This window comes from Protopterus annectens, chromosome 11.part0, assembly GCF_019279795.1.
Source record: "Protopterus annectens isolate FY-2018-M chromosome 11.part0, PAN1.0, whole genome shotgun sequence".
NCBI lineage: Eukaryota > Metazoa > Chordata > Ceratodontiformes > Protopteridae > Protopterus > Protopterus annectens.
In genome coordinates, this window is record NC_056745.1 from 1,109,970,615 (window position 1) to 1,109,991,051 (window position 20,437).

Genomic DNA, 20,437 nt, shown 5'->3' on the forward strand with positions numbered 1-20,437 from the left:
TAGTTGGGATTACTGAATAGCAAAAATAGGTTACCGTGTCCACAGATATCATCTGCGTAGCCCCAGAACCATGTCGGTGCAATAGGAGAGCTAGCTGACATCAAAAGGGGGTGTGTCACTATGTGTTTAAGCACATTAGATCTCGGTGGCACCCGTTTGCTCGGCACACCTCTTAGCTAAATAGGGGGTGTGTCCACTGCTGCTATGGTTTGTTTAGCTTTGGTGCATGTGTTTTAGCTGGTTTGTGTGTGTTTGAGCCTGTTTGCATGGCGCACCACTGTGCTGAACATGGCCATCGATGGGGATGTGTCCAGACTGCTGAGCATTGTTATACCTGTGGTGCAGGTTTGTGCGCCATGCCACAGTGCTTAGCAGGGAAGGCAGTTAGAAAAAAAAAAAAGAAAAAAAGAGACTTGCCTGGGAGGCCAATCATGTATAAATTGCTTATGACTCCTGTTCCACTTAACCTGAGCCAGTAAAACCTCTCAGTGATGTATTTGGCAGGTGGAATGCATCACAGATGTTCATCGTGCATACAGCTGCAGTCATAACAGATGGGTTCTCCTGCCATCAGGCGGGTCCTCGGTCGGCCGAATTCCAAAGTCTAGGTCCGGCATCGGTTGTCGTCGCTTCTTCCCTGACGTCAGTGCGCCAGGGGTATAAAAGAACCAGCCAACGCCATTTTCTTCAGTCTTTCTTGCCGCGCGGTGCCCGAAGCAGAAGCAGTTCGCAAGTGCCGGTCGGCCAGCTCCTGAAATTACGAAAATTTTACAACCAAAGTCTTCTTGAAAGATAAGTACCCCGTTGGGGAAACTTTTCTTGCCTCAGACCGATGTCAGACAAAGTTAATAATTGTATTTCTTGTGGGAAGCAAATACTGCATAAGGATTTTCATTCCCTCTGCATTCCTTGCTTAGGCCCAGACCACGATGTCTCGGTCTGTCGTTTTTGTGCTACATTCAACAAACGCACCATTAAGCATCGGGCGGAGTTCGCCCAGCACTATTTTGGCAGAAAATTTAACTATATTATGTCGTCGGATACTCCGACTCCAGTTTTGTCTAAAAAATGCAAAGATAAGGACCGACACACGAGGTCCACGGCCTCTACCGACACCACGCCAAAGCCGACTACAGGTGGTCCGGTTCTCAGCGAGGCACCTACGCAGCCCCTGCCTACCGACGACAATTCATTGGTGGTGTCTTTTGTGCCCGAGGTCGCAGGCTCCTCGGCCCACACCCCGACTACAGATACCGAAGCCACTCTTGGTGGTGAATCTCAAAATGTAGACAGGTCTGCCTCCTCTCAAGGTGTCTTCAGACCTTCATCTTCTTTTTCTATCAAGGCTTTCACTAAGTCTAAAGCAGCCATGCATTCTAAGAAACAAACTCCACAGGGCCCTTCTCCAGGCCCCATGCTTAAAAAACAGATGCTTAAAATGGCTGAGGATTTGATTACTCTTATCAGGGGTTCTCAACCCCCCCCCGGACAAAAGGCCCAGAGTGGAGGAAGAATCCCCCTCCTCTGACCAGGCCTCCATTATTTCAGATCACTCTGATGAACAGGAACATTCTTACTCCCCTTTTGAAGATTCTGATGCTGAGGAGTCCATTCCCTCTGTCTCCCCCCCAGAGGATTTCTCATTTGGGGAAACCTTGCATACCTTAAGGGAACACTTCCATTGGGAAGGCCAAGAGTACTCAGATTACAAGAAAAGGTTTAGGGATTTTTTCTTGCTACCCCAGCACAGTCCTCTGGCTATACCTCCTGTCTTAGACATACTAGATGATGTGTACTCTGAGGCCTGCCTTAACCCGGATTCTTTACCTCCAGCCCCAGTCAAGCCTGACAGGTACTACCGGGTTCCTGACTCACACCAATTTTTATACAAAAGCCATGCGGCTGACCCAGAAACTATCTCACAGGGCCCCAAGGGAATTAAGGCCCCCACTGCTAAAAACCCATTACCTTCCGAGAGAAATTCCAGATCCTTAGAAAGGTGAGGAAAAAAGGTATACACCTCGGCCACCTTAACCATGAGGACATTAAACTGCCAGTTCCATATGCTAAAGTACCAACAGTTTCTGTTATCACAGTTGAGAAGTAAAATATCATAACCTGAACAACCAGACTTGAAGGAGTTGCAGGATTTGATGCATAGTGCAGAACAAGTGGGTAAACATACCTTGCAATGTGGTTTTGATGCTCTAGAGGCCTCATGTAGAGCTGCTGTAACAGGATCAGTCATACGAAGACATGCCTGGCTCAAGGAGCAAACATTACCAGATCATGTCAAAGCTAAATTACTAGATGCCCCTCTACAAAATGATGTATTATTTGGTGTTAAAGCTGAGGAGGTATTAAAGAAAATGGAGGAAAAGGCTAAATCAATGCAAACAGTGAAGGATTTTCTACAGGTACAACCTCCACGTTTCAGTAGAAATTGGCCTTCCAAAAATTGGTCCTTTCCAGCCACGGACAGACCCCAAAGAGGTAGATACAGGCGCCCGAGGGGCAGAGGGCAATCTCAAGGATCGTTTAGAGGCAGACAATGGCAAGCTCCTACACAAAGAGGGGGTGAGGATAGTTCACAGCCATTTGGAAAGCAAGCCCAATGACTTTCCCCTTTGCATGCCAAGCAAGGCTCAAATGGCAGCACCCTTAGGCGGGAAACTGGCATTATTTTCAAAAAATTGGCATATTGTCACAAAAGACAAATGGATCCTGGACATTATAAACAGAGGCTACAGATTCCATTTTCACGCCCTTCCAAAAATGAGAAGCATGCCAAACCTGCCACACAATCAAAGGGCAGAGGCACAAAGGCAAATTTCAGATCTCATGGACATGAAAGCTATTCAAGAGGAACCTACTCACGAACAAGGTCAAGGTTTTTATTCCAGACTATTCCTGGTACCAAGGAAGGGAAAAGATTGGAGACTTATTTTGGACCTATCCATCCTAAACACATTTTTACTCGTACCAAAATTCAGGATGCTCACATTACAGCAGCTTCTTCCCATGCTGGACAAGGAGTCTTGGCTGGTAACATTGGACCTCAAGGAGGCATACCTGCATGTCCCAGTCAGACAAAATTGCAGAAGATACCTCAGATTTCTTGCAGGTTCAACCCATTATCAATTCTCTGCATTGCCCTTTGGCTTATCTACTGCACCCAGAATATTCACGAAATGCCTGGCATCAGTAATTGCCAACTGCAGACTTCAAGGGATACAAATATACCCATATTTGGATGACTGCCTGATCCAAGCAGACAGCAAGCACATACTTCTGAAACATCTGGCTTTTGTAATAATGTTGTTGAATTCTCTGGGATACACAGTCAACAAAAAGAAATCAAGGCTAATACCCTCTCAGAAAATAATTTTCCTGGGTGCCAACTTGGACACAAACACCCAGATGGCCTACCTCACACCAGAGAAGCAGGGGCAACTAATGCAATACTTCAGAACACTAGCAAATTTCACCAGGCTGACTGCAAGGAAAATCCTGCAGGCTCTGGGATTCATGGCATCTTGCATCCTACTAATCCCATGTGCAAAGCTGCATATGAGGAAACTTCAATGGTACCTGAAAAACTTATGGTCTCAACACAGCCACAGTTTGGAAACAATAATACCATTAATTCCATGTCTTCAAAAGGAATTTCTGTGGTGGGTTCAAGCATGCCAAACAAACACAGGTCTCCCATTCTGCAAGCCTCAAGCAAATCAAGTCATCACAACAGACGCCTCGGACTACGCCTGGGGGTGCACATGACAGATCGGTGCATTCAGGGCAAATGGTCCCAAAAAGAAAAGCACCTTCACATCAATCAAAAGGAAATGCTAGCAGTAATAAATGCTATTATAGCTTTCAAAGACCTTCTGCATCCAGGTCAACTATTGATAAGGACAGACAACACCACAGTAATGTGGTACATAAACAAACAGGGAGGAACCCATTCATACCCCCTATGCAGGCTGGCCATGTCACTTTGGAACATGGCTCTGGAATTACAAATCGAACTTCAAGCACAGTACTTGCCAGGCAAGGAAAACACACTGGCAGACAACCTAAGCAGAAATATGACAGATCCACACGAATGGAAGTTGCATCCTCAAGTTTTTACAGAGATAATTCAAGCATGGGGAAGGCCAGACATAGATCTCTTTGCCTCCCACAAAAATCACCAATTGACAAAATTCTGCTCAAGGACTTTTCATCCACAGGCCTGGAGAGTGGACGCTCTCTCTTTCAGTTGGACAACCATGACAGTTTATGCCTTTCCACCTCTTCCTCTGCTGCCCAAAGTTCTATTAAAAACCAGAGCAGACAGACCAAAGATGATTCTCATTGCTCCAGACTGGCCAAGACAGCACTGGTACCCACTCCTGAAGAGCCTGACGCATTCCCCTCCATGGACCCTACCTCTAATGCCTCTTCTTCTGACTCAACACAGCTTCAAAACTCTTCACAATCAGTTGAAAACACTCAATCTGGCCGCATGGAAGATTCCTTAACATCATAACACACCCTACTCTCCAAGGAGGTGCAGGATGTCATTTTGGAGGCCAGAAGGCCGTCTACTAGAAAAGCTTACTCCGCAAAATGGAAACGGTTTTGTGCCTGGAATGAGAAAAAGGGCCAGAATCCTGGAAAACTGAATTTACCTCAAATATTACAGTATCTAGCTGAGCTGCTAAGCAGTGGACTTTCATTCTCCTCCATCAAAATCCATGCCTCAGCCATTTCTGCAGAATACAACACTGATCCACCTTTATTCTCTCACCCCCTCTTAAGACAGTTCCTCAGAGGGGCTAAGAATATAAAACCCCCAAGGAAACAACCAATACCTGCTTGGGATCTCAATTTCATTCTAGAAAAGCTGACCTTGCCTCCTTTTGAGCCAGCTGCCTCAACAGATTTGCAATATTTGTCCTGGAAAACAGCTTTCCTTCTGGCTATCACCATAGCTCGTAGGGTATCGGAACTACAAGCCCTCATGGCTGTGCAGCCTTTTATCATCTTCCATCAGGACAGAGTTTCCTTATGAACCAACCCGTCCTTTATGCCAAAGGTGGTATCCAGGGTAGCTTTGAATCAGGCTATACACTTACCTACCTTCTACCCTAATCCTCAAAACAAAGGGGAGAGACTACTACATTCCTTGGACATCCACAGACAGCTGCGTTATTATTTGGACAGAACAAAGCCTTTCAGAAAATCAGAACAGCTCTTTGTGTCCTATGCTATAGGAGCTCAAGGGAAGCCAATTTCCAAACAGACAATCTCAAAATGGATAGCCCACTGCATACGCTTTTGTTACTCTGTTCATGGTAAAACTATACCTGCAGGCATCAGATCTCACTCCACAAGGGCCACAGCTACCTCTGCAGCTTTCCTCAGAGGAGATCCTACCAAAGATATTTTGGAAGCAGCCACTTGGAGTTCTGTGCATACCTTCTCCAAGCACTACCACCTGCCATTATACTCTAAAACTAGAGCAGGCTTTGCCACTGCAGTCTTGCAGGGCATTCTGGCTCCTCCTAGTTCCACCTAGTGCCTACCACCCCTTTCTTAGCTTTCGGATTCTACCCATCTGTTATGACTGCAGCTATATGCACGATGAACATAGTACAGTTTTGTACCTACCATAAATGTAGATGTTCGAGTGCTAATACAGCTGCAGTCCAGGTTTCCCTCCCTCCTTCCCCTCTTGGGACAGGCCTATTGGCTAACACCTCCTCATACAAAATAATGAATCAAACCAAGATTATACAACCTGATTGGGGTATTCTTTTATGGTGTATTTGCTTGCAACTGCTGTATTTTGATTATTTTGCATTGCTTTATTACACAAATTTATGTATTGCCTTCCTTCTGGGGGCACCTGACATCTGGGGCAAGAAAAACTGAAGAAAATGGCATTGGCTGGTTCTTTTATACCCCTGGTGCACTGACATCAGGGAAGAAGCGACGACAACCGACGCCGGACCTAGACTTTGGAATTTGGCTGACCGAGGACCCACCTGACGGCAGGAGAACCCATCTGTTATGACTGCAGCTGTATTAGCACTCAAACATCTACATTTATGGTAGGTACAAAACTGTACTTTATCCATTCACACAGGCTGCATCTGCAGCAGAGCACTATAAAGCATGCATTCACCCTACAATCTGATTTTTCCCCCGTACTCTGCACCATTGGAGTACAGACTTGGGAATTTTAACTGAGAGAATGCTAAGGTCTGCTGCAGCTCTGCTACATCTGCATGTGCTAGATGCTGAGGTCAGTACTGATGCTGCTTCTGACAATAGACCTAGACTGAGAAGGAGAACAGTATTCAGGCCCAGGGTGGCCTTTCAAGAGCTACATGAGCTAGAGATTGTAGATCACTACAGGGTGGATAGGGACATACTACAAGAACTCACTGAGCTCTGATGCCCTCAACTCAGACCCACATCTAACAGAGGGGAAGCCATCCCAGTGGAAACAAAGGTATGTGTAGCCTTTAGGATACTAGCTATGGGTACATTCCAAAGACCAACTGGGGACATGATGGGGGCCTCACAGACATCAGCATCTAGGGTACTCCACCAGTTCCTGGATGCCATGCTACCACCTGCCAATGAGCACATTTATTTACTCCACACCACTGAGGAGAGGGCCAGCAGTATGCTTTTACCATGTAGCACACTACCCTGAGGTACTGGGTGCCATAGTCTCCACTCATGTACACATTAAAGCACCACCCGATTAGGAGGGTAGAGTCTACATCAACTGCAAGGGGTATCACTCCATCAACTGCCAGGTCATGTGCAATGCCCAGGGCATTATCATGAATGTGTGTGCTGGCAGCCCTAGCAGTTATCATGACTCCCATATCTGGCATGCATCACAGCTGTACCAGATATTTTCTGGGGGTGATATCCCATATGGCCATTTACTTGGAGATACTGGCTAAGGCACTGGAACCATAGATGATGATACCCATCAGAAATGCACACTAATCCACAGAGGAATGTCATAATGAGGCACGCACACAAACTAGGAATGTCATAGAGCATGTGTTTGGGCTTTTCAAGTCACAGTTATGGTGCCTCACTATATCTGGTGGAGCCCTGCAGTACTCTCCAGCCATATGTGCACATATGTTCACAGTATGTGCCATGCTACACAATATGATCCTGCAGAAACAGCTGCAACAAGATCATCACAGGGAAGGGTCACAGCCCTACCAGTGTCTAGGTCCCCACAGCCACATCCATGGGGGGACTGAGAGGAGGAACCCCCTGAGGCTGTTCCTGTAGGCATGCCCAATATGCCCTGGCCGTGACAAAGAGACAATGCATAGCACATGCACTGACAACCTAGGGTCCTAGGGACTGTCACCTTACTCTGACTCACATATATAGTAAAACGAATGCCAGCCACACCACACAACCTGTACCTTACCATGTATTAGCTGTATACTGCGTGCATCAGACAGTCAGCCCTGAAATACAGGTCTCTCAACTGCTGTGCTCAGAAGGTAAGTCACTCTCCATTTCAACAAATGTACAGGGTATTACACTATGGTAGCATATGTATTGACCTGCTGCATATATGCAAGGGAATAGAGTGGGCTACTGGGCTACTTGCAGAGAAGTAACAGCTCCATGGGACAATGGGTACTCTGTTCAATACTGAGTGCCCCATAATATGCATTAGCCCCAAGGCTGAAAAACCCACTGCAGTATGCAAGCAAAATGGCAAACAGCAGGGTCATAGGACAGATGCACAACTGTCAATGCCAGAGTCCCCTACCCCCAACACATCAGTGTTCCCATACAACTGCAAGGATATATCAGCAGAACACACAATTCCAGAGCTGTCACAAAGAACCTGGCCACATGTTCTATTTTCCACAAAACGCAGGGGTCACAGTGTATGTCTGTCTGCTGTTGATAGTGTGAGGAATTAAACCTCACTTTCTGGTGGCTGTTGTGGCTCACTGTGCTAAGTATATTAGCATGGTTGATGGTTCAAATCTGGCTGCATCTACAATTTTTGCATGTGAGGTACTCATATGATAGGAAGCCCACAGACTGTCACTATACCACACTCTGTTACTGCAAGAAAGCTGGACAAAGCCAGAGACAATGGGGGACAGAGGGCCAAACCTACAGACATTATACATGCTGTGAGTCACATAGTAGGTGGCTAGTATAACAACAGGTTGCAACAGGTCAGATCAGCAGCAGGATGTAAAGGCCATTACTTAACTGTGTCAGTACTTACAATAATTCAGTGGGATACATGTATCAGTGGGCTCCATGTAGTAGTATATTACCAGAAAAACACAACTGCGTGAGGAACAGAGCAGACATATGGGGTGGAATGCTGGACATCCTGCAAAAACATGTACAGTGAGAGGTATGTAGACTATCACCCTGTGTGTGATGTTACATCATGTGCCCCAGTTGCATCATACCTACAACTGCTTAGAGCAAGAAATCTGGACAAAGCCATGAGCAGTAGTGGGACAAAGGCTCAAATATAAGGAGAATTAACTACTGGCCAGACAAATGTAGAAAGTTCCGAGAATAACAGGTCGTGCATTAGCATGGGTTTCCTGACATGTATGGAGTCAGTAACTCAAATGTCTGTCAAGATTTCCTAACATCAATCATTAATGATTTGCCAGTAATGTACCAGAAAATCACAATGCTATATGCACCGTAACATACATATAATGCAAAACTCTGTACATTCTATTACAGTTTGTACAGTTGATAAGTATGAGATGTATATTATGTTCAGCACACAGCCGTAGAATGCCTTGGACAAAATATCATGGATGTGCTGGAGTGCTGAAGCATGTGCAGCAGCCAAGTGGCTGCAGCACACAAAATCCAAGATTGGAGTACAAGTAGGTCTGGCCTGGCATCACCTTGTAAGTATTGACAGTCACACTGGGCATGTTCCTACACTTAAGTAACTTGAGCCCATGTCTAATGCTTCATCTGCCCAAAGAACTGCTATGTGGAAATATGTCTGTGCATGCAGACAGCTATGTATACATCTGTGTCTCTCCCTATCAGTATGTGGTGCACACACACGTATATATATATATATATATATATATATATATATATATATATATATATATATACACACACACACACACACACACACACACACACACACATATACATATATATATATATATATATATATATATTCCAAAGACATGCACCTGGAGCATTTCTCCCCGGGCCTCCGCTGAAAACAGGCTCTGTGGAACCTAGTCAGACTTTCCCGGTCAACAAATGTTAAATAAATAAATAAAATAAATAAATATGGGTAACACACACACACACACACACACACACACACACACATATATATATATATATATATATATATATATATATATATATGTGTGTGTGTGTGTGTGTGTGTGTGTGTGTGTGTTGTATTATATATCTACAGATATATACACACATATATATACATATAGAGAGAGAGAGAGAGAGAAAGAGAGAGTGAAAGAGGGAGAGAGTTACATACATACATTTGTAGAGTGATTTAGACCCTCCACATGTATGCATATAACACAGTCACATACACACACACACACAGCTACAGTAACATCCCATATATATATATATATATATATATATATATATATACTTGTGTATATGTGTATGGGGATGTATAAATTTCAACGCTTACACCCAAAATGCTGGGGTTATTTGCACCTGCACACACAACAGTTGTCTGATAGTAACAGACCAAGGCCGTATATAGACAGAAACTGCCTAACCATAGAACCCTGTGCCTGTAGAATGTCACCCTGTAGACAGACAACAGTGAGCAGGTGGTGTAATGTGCAATGGCTTTAGTGGGGAACTTGGACAGGCCATACTGTCATTGGCCAATTGTCCACCTAGTAAACTGCAACTGGCCAGACATGGTGAAACTGGTACATGTACACACATAGCAGGAGTATGAACAGGTACTCTACTGCTAGGACACTAGATACACTAACAGTGTAAAGCAGGTTCACTCTGCAGGCCACATATGCTGTGTAATACAAGGGTACTTTGTGTAGTCCACAAGTACTGTGGCTGCAGCCATATGTACAACAGATTTATCCAGTGGCATGTGCAATAGGTACTGCAAGCTATAGTGTGTAATAGTAGGTAGGTAGGGGTTCTAATCTCACTTCAGCCATCGTGTGTGTGTGTGTGTGTGTGTGTGTGTGTGTGTGTGTGTGTGTGTGTGTGTGTGTGTGTGTGTGTGTGTAGATGCTTCCCTTACAGAAGTACAAACATGCCCATCTGGCCTATGTCTGTACAATGGGTAATGATTTTATGGCCCTCTGACTAGCGTCCTCCTGAATATTGGTCTCCCTGTCAACATCTGCTGATGTCATCGACCTTAACAGTACGAGCTGACAATCTAATGACAGATAAGCTCCATGGCACATGCAGTAAGTGTATAGTGCTATAGTGTATACTACTAGATAGGTAGGGGTTCTAATCTCACAACAGGAAACTCTGTGCGTGTGTGTGTGTGTGTGTGTGTGTGTGTGTGTGTGTGTGTGTGTGTGTGTGTGTGTGTGTGTGTGTGTGTATGTACATATTGCCATGCAGCAGTACACATATGGGTGTGTAATGGTCATGCATTTTACCACCCTGTGACTAGCTGCTGGCCCTGAATTGCCCACATTTACCTAGGCACAAGTGCTATCCGTCACCACCTACATTTCTATGTACAGAACACCTATGTGACACATATCAAAGGTAGTAGACCTTGTCACAAGGTATGCATGCATGATTACCCTGACTGCCCCCATTGTCTCTGACACACTGTTCTACACATAAGCACCCAGGTAAACATGCATGTATACAGCCGTACCTTGCTGATGTTATATTTGTGCTGTGCTGCCATGCCACCCTGTGCTGCTGTATTGCTGCCATGTCTCCATAGCTCAGCCACTCAGACCCCTGGAACAGAAACATACACAGTTATGTGAGACACCTGCCAGTCTGCAACACTACCAGCAGTCTAACATCATGCAACAAAGATACGCAAACTGTGATGTGTACGCATGACACATGCTAGCATACAGCACCTGTCATGATCACAACAGCTCGCATGGCAAAACACTACCACACTACAAAACCTACATGTAAAGTAATATAATCACCCTGTTCATCAGACACATATTTGCATGCCCCTGCATTGATGGCATGGATGGCAGGAATGTGGCACAGGTATCATCACATGCACAGGGTGTGGTGTGAGGGTGCCAGAGGCCTAGGCTTTGCCACACAGTTGACAGCATGTGTGTAAGTCAGGAAGGGGTGCCTGTTAGGTGGGCCATGGAGAGGTGCTTTGTGTGTCTGTTGGTGACCTGCATATGACAGTGATGTTTGAGTGTATGCATGTACACAGTCAAGCCCAGTGCTAGCCCTACACATGTGTATGTTGGACAGTTGTGGACTGTACATGACAGAGTGGCCATGAACATGGGAACTGGCTATGCCAGGAGTGGTACTGGCCCCACCATGCCCAGGGTCAGATGCAGTGCTAGTAGCTGATGGTGACTGCTGTCTGCTGGGCCCGTGTCCCCCACAGAACTGTCCAGGACCACATGCCTATGACCTTCCATGTCACATTGTGTACAGCACACTCCCTTCTGTGGTGCTGAAGGTACTGCCACTTCAGGTGCATGAGTGTGCATGGCAACATGAACTCTCAGCAGATCGTGTTGCTTTCTTACATCCATGTGTCTGATGCCCTACTCCAACCAGATGTTCCAGCATAGACAAGGTCCTGTGAAACACTGAAACTGTCTCACCCTACTGTCTATCCATTACATAAGTGAAATGATCCATGGTGTCACCAATGCGTGGAGGATGTCATGGTTGTCAGACTGTGCTGCATCCATAATCCTGACCATCCCTCTGGTGTTGCATTCGGAATGTGCCTGTGCCACAATGATGGACCAAAACATGCAGCGGGTAACCCATGATGTGACAACTATGACAAGTGGTGGATGGGCAGCAGTCCTCCTCCAAGCACCCCTGATAATCTGCCTGTGTAGGACATTGCCAGCTCTCTGGCTATGGCTAGTATCTACACTTACTTATGCTATAGTTGCCACACTGTCCTGTTCAATGTCGCCACACTCTGACTGTCCTATATCTGTGGCCTCAGGCAACTGGGTATGTATGGGCATACTGACTGTGTGCAGGGACAATGGAGGAAGAAGGATGTCAACCCATGGGACAGATTTAGCCCTCAACAAACCCACCTGTGCCTCACTATGGCCACCATCATCATCAGAGTCCAGTGGGACATCAAGTTGTTAGGGAGACAGACTCCAACCCCCATGTTCACCTGTGAGGAGGAAGACAAGATAAGTACATTACTACTTACACTATTATATATGGTAATCCACACAGACACATGCAGATGAGGAGCCACAACTGCATTGCACATCTTATTTCTGATTCCATGCACAACACACACACACAACAACATACAGATACAAGACAGGGACTTTAGAACATGCACTGCAACCACATCCAGTTAATGTTGCCAGTGTTATACACCTATGAGATAAGCAATATGTCAGTGTATCTGATAGACCTACCCCTAAAACGCAGTGCACCCTTCATGACCATACTATGCCAGTTATAGTATACTTGCCTCAGGTATGTATAATCTCCATATTGTGTGTGAACAGGCATCTGTGAGTGATTGCCTGCTGTATAGCAGGCTACATAGTCCTTCACAAAAGTAAGTGCACATGTGTTAATGTTGCAAATACACAACTGTGATTACCCATTCAATGCACTCCAGTTAACTAATCCACAGTTAAACATACAACCTAATCTACTCTGGCTAAGCATAACAGTTGTGCCTATGTCAAAGTGGCTGCCCATAACATTCTTAAGGTATATATGACCCATAAAACAACCATATCACACTTACCAGGTACAGGACCTTGGAGTCTGGCCACACTTGATGGACCTAAGGAAATATGAGGGAGAGGTATTGTCAGTAGTACTAAATGTGGCATTGTTACAGGGTAATATGTGCATATATCCACATGTACAGTAGATAATGTGATACTGCCTACATTGCTGATATTCTGCATATGTGTACACAGCTGTGCATTAAAACCAAACTCCTCAGTGCAGATAGACCTGACACCCATGTACTGGTATGCAGAGGCTGCCACAATGACTAATACAGCATTACAGTGATGAACACTGGAAGCTTACCTGGATGCTCCTCTGATGTGGATGCTGTGGCACCCACCTCCAGGATGTATGGGGTGATGGATGCTTGTGAGCTGGTGGCTGCTCCCAAGTTCATCAGGAATTCCTCTGTGGCTGACAGTGGTTATTCTGCTGCAGCCCTCCACAAGTGGCAGCACGATCCCTGGCCACAGTGGCTGCCCTTTGCCATGCAGCATTGACCATATCTGTGGCCCGGTGTTGGACCTGCTCATAGGTCCTGTCCTGTTGTCCTATTTGGTTGTCTGCCATGCCGAGGTCAGTCCACATTGCTCTACATTGTTCACAATGCTGGCAACCCCTGGACAGCAGAATGTTATGATGCAGTCTGAGGCCATCCAGGATAATAGTATTTTCAGTGACTGAAAATGGTGGCTACCTCCTTGGATACATCCTTTCTGAAAGACAACAAGAGGGGAACACATCACAGGACCAGATACATGGACATCCGCTATCAACAGACCCTGCACAACCAAAATGGCCTGCAATATCCACTGCTACCTCCCACGTCATACCACATAGTCTGCCAACACACTACGTGTGTGTCTATCACAAACATAGTGGCAATACTAGTTATGTCCCTGTGTGCCGTGACAGAGTCTGCTGTACGTCTCCACACCCAATCAATGCCACCTATGTGGTGTGTCCCCTATGGGCAAAGTCCCACTACTATGTCATACAGCCACTGCCAGACAAATAGGTGTGTGTTATTACAACCATATGTGGACAGTCCAACAACACCAGTGTGCCACAAACTTCCAAAAAAATATATATAAAGTTGACTACAATGATATAATGCACTCTGACAGTACAGGGAGTGTGTAATTCATCTGCAGACAGAGTAACACATTCCCTTCATTGATTCAATGACCATGTTCCATGGCTCTCCCTCAGTAACGTGCCATCATTAATATCCATGACACACTACTGAGGGGGAACCACGTACATGGTCACAGTACTTTCCATGTAGGCTCTACAATATGCCTACATGGATCATATTAAATCTGGGGGTTTGTTTACTGATAGTGCTCATTTGGGAAGAAGACCAGTCGCATTGGAGTCCCCAAAAGAAAATGTAGAGAAGCATATATACAGGAATAAGTTCAGTAACACTGTGATGTTATACAAAATAAAATAGTAAACAAATTGTAACATATGAGCAACATGTAATATGTGTCCTGGTTACATCAGATAGGAACTATATATCTATTTATATATATATATATATATATATATATATATATATATATATATATATATTTATATATATATATACACATATATATATTTATGTATATATATATATATATATATATATATATATATATATATATATATATATATATACACACATACATACACAAGTCTGATATAGTAGTCATTCCATAATATCAGTTTAATGGTGTTAATGCCTGGTAAGGTGTAAGATCTCATTGGCTTGTTACTTATGGTAGTTAGACATATACTATGGTAAACATAGTGCACACTTTTTGTTCAATGGGATATGCTACAATTACATTTTTAAACGGTCTTGGCATATTTATCATTGCTATGTGTCATTAACTTATAGACTTTGTTAAATAAATTTTATTCTGACTGGCTGGCTAAGTGAATGTTTTAATTGTGTCTGTAAGTATCATGAGTATTTTTTTCAGTACTAAGACTATATGCTGTCCAGAAATGTGAACTGTTAAGGATAAGGGAAAGGCTACACCTAGGTGTGGTGGGGGCTACATTCTAGCAGCTGGCATGCCATTCTAACCATTTTTCTAATTAGCTATGCCACTGCTATTAATAATTATATATTTAATATAAGAGGGAAGGAGTAATGAAATGTGAAAACAGAAGATGAAACAGAATGAGGGAGAAATAAAGCGATATTGAGCAGGAAGACAGGAACAGGCATGAAGATTAGCAAATGATGGATGAGGAAAAGGTAACAGGATAGAAAAAGTGAATGAGATTGAAGAGGAAGAGTCTAAAGACAGATGGTAAAATGAAGAAAGGTAAAGCAGAAGAAGAACAGAAGGGGGTAGAAATAGTGAATAAGAAATGGATATGAATAAAGGTTGAGTTGAGCAGGGCCAAAAGACAGTTTAACAAAAGATTGAGAGATATAGAAAGAGAATCCAAGAACAAGCAAAACTATGGAAGAGTAATAAATTAATATTAATGTATGGAAATTCAAAATTAACTTCATGACAACGTTATTTTCACTGTTTTATTGTAATGAAATAAGCCATTAAGACACTATCGGAATAGAAGTACAATGTTAATGAAGTAAAAAAAAATCAAAAACTCTCTTATTTACATTTGCTGTCTAAACTGATTAAATCACTAGTACGAACTGTTAGTGTGGTTGATAATGAAGTAAGTAATAATGACTCAATTTGGAAGGTATGCTCAGTTGAGTCTATACTTCAATTGTTAATGAAATAAGCAATAAAGACTCAATTAAGCAGGTATGCCAGAGTGCTAATCCTGACAAAATGATATAAATAGCAGAGAAGGCTTTGCAAAGCTGAAAGGTCAGCAGAGGGTGTCTGGCTTGGGTATGGAGGGAAGTAATAGGCCTCCAGTTAGGTTCAGTGCTACAGTGTTTGTCGGACATGATATACCAAGTAGCATATCAACATGCTAAGTTCTGAGATGCATTTCTCAAACAAAATCTTTTGTACTTCAGCAATTTTTGAATAGTGAGTCCTGATTGTCCAGTGCCAGATATTCAGGCTTAGGAAAGTTCAGATTTTGTGGATCAAGGGATGGTGGGCTACAACAATCATTGACTAATAGTGTAGGCAGTGGTGGTGGCTATTATCACCAAAAACTGGTTCATCAGTTGAAGGGAGAAGCACATCACTGTCATATCACTCATTGATAGTTGTAGTATCTGGTCTCAGATAACTTATTGGGGGTTGAATGCTGCCATCTGATAGCTGGATATGTTTGTGGGGAGGGAGCCACAGTCATCACTGGGATGGGAGATGCTGCAGGCAAGTGAACTCTGATTACCTCTGGCATAGGAAAAGGTTCTACAGGGTGTTTTCAGTCACTTAGGGATACCAGGGGAGTTTGAGTCATTTAAAAATAGGAAAAGGAGTAATAAAGAGGTTCCATTCACTAATGAGTAGGGCAGTGTGTGTAGCCTAGTGGTTATAGTCATTTAGGGATGAAAGAAGGAACAGTGAGGAAGATCCAATCACTTCTGAATAAGACAGGGCTGAAACAGTGATTTCAGTAACTTAAGGATTAGATAGGTGCATAAAATAATTCCATTCACAAATGGATGGGTTAATGGGCAGATGAAGTAACTCTGATCATTCATCTGCCTGGTGGGTTAGGCAAGGTACATGCTTCCCTGCTGAATTTCTGCAAGACATATATCTGACTGATACAATCTAAATTTTTAAAATACTAAGTTGAGAATCCCAGTTTCTAATTCAGAGGCCCCTTTCTTCTATGGTGTGCAACCCCAGAATGAGAATACTTAAGCAGTAGAGGTATGCAGGACACCTCTTCCACATTGGAAGAAAAGGGGACAGATGTTTTAGGCTTTGTTTTTTTTTCACTTTGAGTTTTTTTGTTTTTTTTGTTAATGTTTTTGAATTCATGATTTTGTTGTTTAGGCTTAATGGCAAATGGATTATGCTTGGGAAACTAGAGATACAGCTAAATTAGTCAGGGTAGGTACTGAGATTGCTTCTGCAATCTTCAGGGGGTTGTTGGGACTGTAATAACCATAAAAATCAAAACTAAAATTAAACTAGAAGGCAAAATACTGTACATATGTTTAATAAGTAAATGCAAGACACTGTAGTGACTTAGGCCAACAGCCTTACATGTGTGTGTGTGTGTGTGTGTGTGTGTGTGTGTGTGTGTGTGTGTGTGTGTGTGTGTGTGTGTGTGTGTGTGTGTGTAAAAGGTACTACAACTTTTGTTAGAGTGTCTGGACCCTTGCTTTTTAGCTATGTTGCACTAGTCAAAGGGCTCTAAGGCTGGGGGGTACACAGTGACGATTGTGAAGGGAAGTCTGTATGCTGGCTTTTCTAGGCATGCTACACCAAACTGTAGGTGACAGCAGTTATTTTTAGCAACCAGTAACATCACCAACTGCATTTCTTTCTTTATTTCTTTATTTATTTCATACTCATAGTATAGTGATTGCAGAGATTTGTAGCCACAGGTGCAGCAAGTCTCTGTGAGTCAGGATTCTCTGTGAAACCGTCTTGGATCTGACCTTCACCACAAGTGTAAATATGACCAAGTCATTGTCCATTTGACTGTACATGACTTGAGATGCACCTCCTCTGAATATATGCAGAACATAGTGGAGCTCATTATGTCTGTAATGCTGGAAAACGCTAGCAGTGAGAGCAGTAAAATGTCCTACTATCAGTGAAATTGCTGCCACAATACAAGCAAAAGATTATTGACTTTAATAACTGGCTTAGTTATTGCTGTCACTTTTGGATGGCCTATTGTGTCTGAGCTTGGAGGTAGAAAACAGACCCACCTGGTAAATCGTAGATGGCTTGCAACTATCTCATTAGAGCTTTTATGTGCTGCCAAACATTGTCTATATCCCACTGTGCCTTTTTTAGGCAATGGCAGTCTACTCAGGCTACCATCCTAGTCAACACAAATTCCAATTTGGCTAATATCAAGGTAGCACTGCTCAATTCTAGGAGCCTGAATAAGAAAATTATCTCCCCTTAGACATTCTTACCTCTAGAAAGTGTGGATATTTATGTTGTACTGAAATTTTGTTCCAGGACAGGGGCAATACTCCTTCCTTACCTGGTTTCTTGGCCTGCCACTCATTTAGGCCCATCAGTGTAGATAACAGTAACAGTGGAGGTAAGATGTCTGTCTTAATCCAAAATACTGTCATCTCTAGAATAATCAACCAAGACAATGACTTGAGCTCATTTGTATTCAAAGATCAGTAAACAATAACTCATACCACATTCTGGCCAACTACAGAACTCTATCTATAACACTTGTATGCCAGGAAACATATTTTCATAAACTACAGTCCCTAACAAATGCCTTCTCATTCCCATGGATGAGAATCTTCCCTTATACTCCTCCAACTTTTCCTTTGATATCCTGGGTTCTTCTAAAGATGCAGAATGATTCTCTAAAAATTGTGGTAGTGACTCCTTTTTGGCACAGGCAACAGTGGTTCATCTTTCTCAATCTGGCTAAGAGCAGTTGCTACAGGCTTTCCCAGAGACTGGATTTTATTATACAATACAGGGGTTGTTTGGTATCTCTCAAAGAGAATCCATGGCCTCCAACACCTGCCCTATGCTGACAGGCTCAAATCCCTATCACTCTACTTGGTATTATGCAGATTACTCGGGGTGATCTGTGTCTCACCTATAAGGCAATCTCGGACCCTGCCTACTAGAGAGGCTCCATATCTGCGTAACTCCTCGCGCATTACCCATTTGAAAGGCCTGAATCTAATATGCGACAGCAACAAAACCTGCTGGAGAGACAGGTTTGTCTCCCAGAGGCTGTCCCATCTTTGGAATTGACTTCCCATACTTGTCAAACAGAGTACCTCACTGACCCTCTTCAAGTGCAGCCTTGATGAGTGGATAGGAAACCACAAATTTGTCACAGGGATTCCACCTGTGTCCCTCATTGACAGGGGTGACAGGTGCTGACTGAGGTTTTGTTTTTGGGGATAAACTCTTGGCTAGGCTTGTAAGGGCCCCAGGGCCACTAGCCTAGTAACCTCCTATGAACCTATGGTACACCCAACCTGAAAGCTCCAACTCATTGCCTGGATGATACAATTGTATTATCTTTTTGGCACCTTTTCCCTGAGGAAATGAGATGAAAAAACCTGCTACTAGAAAATTCATATATGTGTGAGTGGAAAAGATTTTCTAGTTGGTGCCATTCTAAGAACTAGGCCTTTCTTCAGGTTCAGCTGCCTCCGGTTCTTGATTATTTGTGCAAGTTACTGTCTTCTAGCCTTTCTTGTTTCTTTATCAAGGTCCATTTGTCAGGCATGTCTGCCATTAGATTCCCTCCTTTCTAACTATTTTCAAGTCAAACAGCATTTGAAATAGCTGTTGCATATGAATCCACCTAGGAAACGGGGGGGACCTCCTTGGGATTTTAATTCTGTGTTTGAAACGCATACTCTTTGTACATTTGAACCATCTCATCGGACTGACTTGAGGTTCTTAATGGAGAAAACTGTTTATTCATTGCTCTGACTTTTGTGTAGCAAGATACTCAGATATTATAGACAGTGAGTATCTGAATTACAAGCATTTGTAGTGTCATCCCTAACTCATTTTTTATAAGGGCATGGTTTGTTTATGTCAAAGGTGGTCTCAGAATTTACTTTAATCCAGACTATTAATCTCTCTGCCTTTAGTTATGAACTCAAGAATAAGGGAGAAAAGATTTTTCACATTTTAGATCTCCACAGTTAGCACAAATTCTGCTTAGGTGTCTTCAGGAAAGTTGATCAGCTATTTGTCTGCTTTGAAGGTAAGATGAAAGGATAACTGGTGTCAAAACAAACAATTTCCAGACAGTTGTGTCATGTTATTGCTTTTTGTCATACTCAACATAGTAAGTCACTTCCAGGCGGTGTTAGATTCTACAAGGGCATTGGCTTCTTCATTGGCTTCCTGGAAAGTGGTGGACTCTAGAATTATTCTAGAAGAAGTAACTTTGTCCTCTATATAAGCATTCACAAAACTTTACAAAGCACTACAAACTGGATTTATTTTCCAGGAGCATTTAGGTTCATAGGTGTGTACAAGGCTAATGGCCCTGGAGCTTTTACAAGCCTAGCCCAGAGAAGTGCCCTGACATCATGCCACCTGATGTTAGTTCCCAGTTCCTCTATCAAGTAGAGCCACTGGAGTGATCCCTGGGGTGAACTTTCTATGGCTTTGTAAGTCAAGCAGAGATCGCCTCTAAGTAGGTGATATGAGACAGAGAAAAGCTGAAGTCTTTTGAGTCTGTCCGTGTAGGACATGTGCTTAATGCCTATTATCCTCTTCGTGAGGTACTTCTGTGGCCTCTCCAGCTGTTGCAGGTGTCTAGTGAGCTACATGCTAAATGGGCCATTATACTTGATGACTGGTCTAATGAGGGAAGA

General features: G+C 43.4%; 1 protein-coding gene across 1 annotated transcript in view; it reads left to right on the top strand.

The window, feature by feature from the left end:
- Nucleotides 1–20,437, top strand: part of LOC122815715 (differentially expressed in FDCP 6 homolog) — a 762,040-nt gene that overhangs the window by 734,284 nt on the left and 7,319 nt on the right. The window lies entirely within an intron of this gene.